At 46.2% G+C, this 7,828-nt stretch overlaps 1 non-coding gene and 1 pseudogene across 1 annotated transcript; both read left to right on the top strand.

Annotated features, from left to right (window-relative positions):
- Nucleotides 1-997: 997 nt before the first annotated feature.
- LOC102441372 lies at nucleotides 998-2,252 on the top strand (annotated as a pseudogene).
- Nucleotides 2,253-7,362: 5,110 nt separating this feature from the next.
- Nucleotides 7,363-7,493, top strand: LOC111824991. Its single transcript, XR_002828097.1, has one exon.
- The last annotated feature ends 335 nt before the right edge of the window (nucleotides 7,494-7,828 follow it).

The following is a 7,828-nucleotide window of genomic DNA, read 5'->3' on the forward strand; positions in this document are numbered from 1 at the left end:
CGTGGAGTCCCGCGCCTGGGAGTGCGCTGCCCGCTTTCGGCGCTGGTGGGGACGGGGCTGCTGAACCCGGGGCCCGGCTTCCTGGACGGCCTTTTATGGGCTTTTCTCCCCAAAGACGGTTGGGTCAGGGGGCTCGGGTCCGGCTTGGCTCAGATGCGCATGGCGGGTCCCTGCAGAGTGTGCGGTGGCGCATGGCGGTCCCCTGCAGAGTGTGCGGTGGCAGCGCGAAGGGCACCATCTTGTGTGGAGAGGGCGCCCCGCAGCCCCGCAGGCAGCCCCGCACCTGGCCCTGCTCCTCGGGCCCTGGCGGGGCTCTCTGCCCCTTTGTCTGGGGCTCCGGGGCCCAGGGCAGAGGCGGGGGCCCTGCTCGGTGGTGGTATCACAGGAGGAACAGCTCCCCCGAAGGGTAGCTCTCGAGGGGGGTCTTCTGGGAACAAGGGCTTCGTGGGAGATGGAAACAGTGTTTTAGAAACTTGTGTTTTCGGAAGCTCGTTGGGAACAAGTGGCTTCATCTTGTAGAAACAGTAACGAAGAGGAGCGGCCGTGGTTACATAATCTAAATTTTCTTTTTTTTAATTATTAAAAAATTATAAGCTATATTTCTTTGCAGAAGTATATGAAGTAAAAACTGAAAGTTTCTTTTTCTTCAGCTTCCTCCTCCTAGCCAGTTTTCTTTCTGGCGATAGCAACTGCTAGTAATTTGGATTTGGTCTCTTTAGGCTTTTTGCTAAGCATATATGTATATGAAGGTTTATGTTTAAAAAAGGTCTATCTATAGCACTTCCTCCACCGCCATTCTTAATCTCACAACTTCCAGACTTTAGAATGACTACTCTATTGTAGTCAAGACTATGGAAAGAATCCACCATCAAATCAATCAGTGAGGCAATTAGCTAAATCCAATCAGTAAGTGAGTTGCAACTTGGTAGGGAGTGCTGAATTTCATCTATCCACATCTGGTAACTAAAATTTAGTTGTTGGACCCAGGATCCTGGCGGCCACCTCCACCATGGCGAACTACGGGACGGCGCGGAAGTGGCTGCTCAGAGAGGCAGACATGACCAAAGTGGAATTCGAGACCAGCGAGGAAGTGGACGTGACGCCCACGTTCGACACCATGGGCCTGCGGGAGGACCTGCTGCGCGGCATCTACGCCTTCGGGTTTGAAAAGCCGTCCGCCATCCAGCAGCGCGCCATCCGGCAGATCATTAGAGGGAGAGATGTCATCGCGCAGGCTCAGTCTGGCACGGGCAAGACCGCCACCTTGAGCATTTCCGTCCTGCAGTGTCTGGACAGCCAGGTCCGTGAGACCCAGGCTCTGATCTTGGCCCCCACGAGAGAGCTGGCCGTGCAGATCCAGAAGGGCCTGCTCGCGCTGGGCGACTACATGAAGGTGCAGTGTCACGCCTGCATCGGGGGCACCCAGGTCGGGGAGGACATCTGGAGGCTGGACCACGGGCAGCACGTGGTGGCCGGCACGCCGGGGCGTGTCTTCGATATGATTCGGCGCAAGAGTCTGAGGACACGTGCGATCAAGATGTTGGTGTTGGATGAGGCTGATGAGATGCTGAATCAAGGTTTCAAAGAGCAGATTTACGACGTGTACCGGTACCTGCCCCCGGCCACGCAGGTGGTGCTCCTCAGCGCCACGCTGCCCCACGAGATCCTGGAGATGACCAGCAAGTTCATGACGGACCCCATCCGCATCCTGGTGAAGCGTGATGAGCTGACGCTGGAAGGCATCAAGCAGTTTTTCGTGGCGGTGGAAAGAGAAGAGTGGAAATTTGACACGCTGTGTGACCTCTACGACACGCTGACCATCACGCAAGCCGTCATCTTCTGCAACACCAAGAGGAAGGTGGACTGGCTGACGGAGAAAATGAGAGAAGCCAACTTCACGGTGTCGTCGATGCACGGAGACATGCCGCAGAAGGAGCGGGAGTCCATCATGAAGGAGTTCCGGTCCGGCGCCAGCCGGGTGCTCATCTCCACCGACGTCTGGGCCCGGGGCCTGGACGTCCCTCAGGTGTCCCTGGTCATCAACTACGACCTGCCCAACAGCCGGGAGCTCTACATCCACAGGATCGGGCGGTCGGGGCGGTATGGCCGGAAGGGCGTGGCCATCAACTTCGTGAAGGACGACGACGTCCGCATCCTGCGGGACATTGAGCAGTACTACGCCACGCAGATCGACGAGATGCCCGTGAACGTTGCCGATCTGATGTGAGGCGTCTGCTGCGCTGGGGACGAGTTGGCCGGCTCTGTCCCCTCAGGACTGTCCAGAGCAATTTCTGTGTGTTTTTTTTTTAAATAAATCTTTATTGTTCAGATTATTACAGTTGTTCCTTTTTTCCCCCCCGTAGCTCCCCTCCACCAGGTTCCCACCCCACCTTCTGCCCTTACCCACCGCCCCCCCATTCATAGGTGTACCATTTTTTTCCAGTCTCTATCCCATCCCCCACACCCCTTCCCCCACACCCCCACCAGAATAGTCAGTCCACTCCCTTTCTACGCCCCAGATTCTATTATATTCACCAGTTTATTCTGTTCATCAGATTATTTATTCACTTGATTTTTAGATTCACTTGTTGATAGATGTGTATTTGTTGTTCATAATTTGTATCTTTACCTTTTTCTTCTTCTTCCTCTTCTTAAAGGATACCTTTCAGCATTTCATATAATACTGGTTTAGTGGTGATGAACTCCTTTAGCTTTTTCTTATCTGTGAAGCTCTTTATCTGACCTTCACTTCTGAATGATAGCTTTGCTGGGTAAAGTAATCTTGGTTGTAGGTTCTTGCTATTCATCACTTTGAATATTTCTTGCCACTCCCTTCTGGCCTGCATAGTTTCTGTTGAGAAATCAGCTGACAGTCGTATGGGTACTCCCTTGTAGGTAACTGACTTTTTTTGTCTTATTGCTTTTAAGATTCTCTCTTTGTCTTTTGCTCTTGGCATTTTAATTATGATGTGTCTTGGTGTGGTCCTCTTTGGATTCCTTTTCATTGGGGTTCTTTGTGCATCCTGGACTTGTAAGTCTATTTCTTTCACCAGGTAGGGGAAGTTTTCTGTCATTATTTCTTCAAATAGGTTTTCAATATCTTGCTCTCTCTCTTCTTCTGGCACCCCTATAATTTGGATGTTGGTACGCTTGAAGTTGTCCCAGAGGCTCCTTACACTATCTTCATATTTTTGGATTCTTTTTTCTTTTTGTTTTTCCGGTTGGGTGCTTCTTCGTATTTCAAATCTTTGACTCGATTCTTGCGATCCTCTAGTCTGCTGTTGGAACTCTGTATAATATTCTTTATTTCAGTCAGTCTATGCTTAATTTCTAGTTGGTCCTTGTTCATATCCTCGAGGGTCTTACTAGATTTCTTGAGGGTCTCACTAAATTTATCGGCAGTTTCTAGAAAATTCTTGAAAAACCTTATAAGTTTGGTTTTGAACTCTATATCCAGTAGTTTGCTTTCCTCCATTTCTGTCATTTGTCACCTGTTTCTTTGTCTCCTCATTTTGGCTGCTTCCCTGTGTTGGTAGAGTGGCTTTCTGTGCTAGGTGTCCTATAGGGCCCAGTGGCTCAGCCTCCTCAATTACCTGAGGTGGACACTCTTGGTGCACCCCTCTGTGGGCTTTGTGTACAGTCTTGTTGTAGTTAAGCCTTGATTGTTGTAGGTATCACTGGGAGGAATTGACCTCCAGGCCAATTGACTGTGAGAATCAGCTGTGTCTACAGTGGGAGAACTTCTGTGCTGGAGACACCCTTCTGGGGCAAGACTTGCTTCAGTGGGGCTTTGGTGCTCACTGAGTCTGCCCCCTGAGTGTGTCCCTTATGGATCTGAGGAGTTGTAATCTGGATGGTCCACTCTGACCACTGGGTACACTGGCTCTTGGATCTCTAAGGAGGTGCTAATTTAGCCTCTGCCTGAGGCTACCCAGCAGGAGCTACGGAGAGATCTGCAGATTCCTCTTCTTTGTTTGGGGTTTGGAGGTGCCCAGATGAGGCCCAGCTATGAGGCAATGCAAACTGCTGTGGGAAGTTCTTTTGGAAGTTCTGGGTCTCTGACCCAGCTGCAGTTTGTTAGGTAATTTTCAGCTTTCAAAGGGCCAGGCCTTTCATATGCAAAAGCCTCTGTGCACAGCTTGGGTGGGGCGGGGTCTCAGGGAATCAACAGAGCGAAGCAAGCAGCTATGGCTGATCTTCAGTCCTACCCTAAGAGGCCCCGAGTATCTGTGTCCTGGTAATCTCTGCAAGCACCTCTGAGAGAAAGCCACCCTAGAGTTCCGACCGATGCCAGAGAGTCCATATTTTGAGTCTGGGTCCCCAGAGACTCGCCCGGAACTGGAGTTCAGAGCAGTCGGGAGCTTGAGACTCCCTCCGAATTGAAAAAGACAACCTTGTCCTCAGTTGCCAGCCCTTTCCACATGCCCCTCTGTACCTCTGCACTTTACTTCTGCACCTCCTCTGAGTCTCAGTGTGCTTTTCTCTTTCCTTCTAGTTGTAGAATTTCCACTCAGCCAGCCTTCCTGTGGTTCTGGATGATGTCCGTTTTGTCTTTTAGTTGTATTTTTGAAGTGGTTGTGTGAGGCAGCAATTTCCGGTGTTTACCTATGCCGCCATCTTGGTTTCTCTCAGAGCAGTTTCTTTTTAAGGCGGTTACGGCACACATGGGAATTGAACCTTGACCCCTCTGACCACATTGTCAGGGTGTGGCAATACCTGCAGCTCATGGGGAGAAGGATGTAGGAAGGCACACAGAGTTCTTGCAAAGGGGAAAACAAGTCTGTAGTGGTACCTCGCAATATGACCAGGATTCAGTCTTGGGTTCTGTCTTCTTTTCTTACCTATGTGTAAATAATGCTTTAAACATTTTAAACTTTAAAATGTATAAAAAATAAAAAAATAAAATTTAGTTGTTGAGCATAGTTGGGAATCTCTTGTTGAGAAATCAACCTTATCAAAGGGCCCATGGAACCCTGGTGGGTGGCTCTGCTGGTTGGAGCATCGTGGTTGTGGGTTTGTTTCCCAGTGTTTTTTTTAAAAAATAAAATAAAAATAAAAAAAATAAAAAAATAAAATAAAAGAGCCCATGGGTACAGTGCTGGAATTATGCAGTACTCAGATTCTGTGTTCTGGTATGCAGTCTCTGATGGATAAGCAACTGCACTATTGTCCTGAATTCCCAGTCCATGTTAGATATTAAATTCTATTATTTTAAGTAGAATAAATACAGCTCTATAAAGTCTAGACTTGTGAGTCACAATGCTATGTACCTAGTAAATATTAGGAACAATGAATGAACAGATGAGGTATTTGTTGCTTATGAAATTTTCTTGAAAGCAATTATTACCACCACCACAGAATAATTCTCTGTAAAATGTAATAAGTATTAGTGAACACCATAACTATTGGAGTAGACTTAGCAAGAGATATAAAGAGCTCCAATTAAGGTGTGATCTCTAGCCAAAGACCTGGAAGAATACCCCTGTAGTTGAACAAGTTAGATTTATTAGTCTTTTAAAATATATTTTTATTTTTTAAATAGATTTTTATTGATTTCAGAGAGGAAGGGAGAGGGAGAGATAGAAACATCGTTCGATGCTCAACCATTGAGCCATGCTGGCTGGGTGGGTTTATTACTCTTGCAGTGAGGGAGGATACCTAAGGAACAATCAGTCATGAACTGTCTCAGTGAGAGGGTGTTTCTCTTACTAAGACACTTCATGACTATACATTCAATTATAGAATTTGGGCTTTGTGTTGGTGAGTTGGGGGGAGCATTTAGGAAAATGGGGATTTGCTTTAGATTAGATATTGTGAGGCAGTGGGGGCAGTTCTATGATTGGGTATGTAAAAAATCTAAGAAGTGGTAGTTATTCATTTTAGACAAGAGAGGGGGGTATTTGGTATTTTATGGTGGCTCAAGACAAAGTATGAAGTAGCTTTACTCTCTCTCATTTTATTATGGGTTCAGAGTAATCTTGTCTGAGGTTGGTAGTCTATGAGATTGTGTATGTCCAACTGGAAAATAATATGGCTTTGTTATGATTGTCAGGCCAGCTTTTGACTATCAGGGGCTGCTTCTCCCCCTCTCCCCGCTCAAGTGCTAGTAGAGAATTTAGAGAAAAGTAAATAAATCCAAGAAAACATTCTGCACGCAATATCTACAAGACTGGATAGGGAGGGGAGGAGAAGGAGTGCTGGGGTCCAATCCCAGCGGATCCAGGGGTCCCCAAAGGTGTGGACGGAGTCGGCGAAGAAGGAATGACACGAAGACAGCCTTCAGTTGATCAGCAGCCTAGTCAGGACCTCTAGCCAGGAACTCCAGCCAAAGTTCTGGTCGGAGTTCTGGTTAGGATCTGATGAGGATCTGATGTTTATTGTCTTGTTACATCCGTATTTATACCAGCCGATTTTAATCCTGTCAATTTCTATTACAAAGGTTAGGGCGTTTCTTATCTCCATTCCAGGGAGAAAAGATTATGTAGCTTAACTACCTGCCTGGCACTTAATTAAGGGGTTGTATCCCCTCCCTAACCTCAGGGAAAGATCCCCACCTGGGGAAACAACCTTTCTTGGAGAGGTGACCTTGGTTAAAACACATGGCGCTAAAGGGAGCAAACATATTAAGAACAGTATGCTATATACGCCAGGTCCATTGAAACATATGCTGTGCAGATGTTTCTTTCCTGCAGCGACTGTGTCAAGCAGCAAGGATGGACCGGCTTCCGGCAAAGGAGTGATGCCAGGGGTAATTTCTAGGTTTCTGTCTTGTAAACAGAGAGGATGGCAATGCTGTTCACTAAGATAGTACCAGCTTTGTGTTATCTTCCAACTTAATACCAAAAATGCAGATGCTCCTCAACTTATAATGGGGCTACATCTCGATAAACCCATTGAAAGTTGAAAATGCTATCGTCAGTCAGAAATGCGTTTAGTACACCTAACCTATCACACATCATAGCTTAGCCTAACCTACCTTAAATGTGCTCAGAATAATATTTTTAAAATGCTGGCAACACAGTTCACTACAGATGATCGGTTGTTTGCCCTCATGATCGTGTGGCTGACTGGGAGTTCCTCAGCTTCATGAGTATCATAGTGCACATTGCTAGCCTGGGAAAAGGTGAAAATTCAGAATTTGAAGTATGGTTTCTACTGAATGCGTATTGAAAGTAAAAAATCCTAAGTCAAACTGTCATCACTTGGGGACCATCTATATATGAAAAGATAACATTATCATACCCAAATTTCAAATGGGAAATGAAGGCTTTATAGAGGTCCAACTGTTGTATGGAACCAGAAATTAAATACAGGATGGTCAGACTCCAAAGTTATATTGACTTTTTAAAATATTGAGATAAATGGACATTTACTTTTATTCAGTTTCTTCTTAAGGTGAAGAAAACTCTTTGTAAGTGTCCTAGAGAAATATAGTAGCTTTCTGTTCATCCTTTGCAAGTAAAAAGGGGTGGATCATTCCACTACTGACATGTAAAAAAATAAAAAAATAAAATAAAATATTGAGATAAAATTTACATCTATGTGAATTTTTACTATTTTAAAATACACAATTATGTGATTTTTAGCACAGTCACTACTGTTGAATTCCTGACCATTTAAAAACATGTATATATTTTTATTGATTTCAGAGAGGAAGGGAGAGGGATAGAGATAGAAACATCAGTGATGAGAGACAATCATTGATTGGCAGCCTGGCAGCCTCACGCCCCACATTGGGGATCGAGCCCACAACCCAGGCATGTGCCCTTGGCTGGAGTCGAACCTGGGACCCTTCAGTCCATAGGCTGACACTCTATTCACTGAGTCA

This window comes from Myotis lucifugus, unplaced genomic scaffold (genome assembly GCF_000147115.1).
Source record: "Myotis lucifugus unplaced genomic scaffold, Myoluc2.0 scaffold_10, whole genome shotgun sequence".
NCBI lineage: Eukaryota > Metazoa > Chordata > Mammalia > Chiroptera > Vespertilionidae > Myotis > Myotis lucifugus.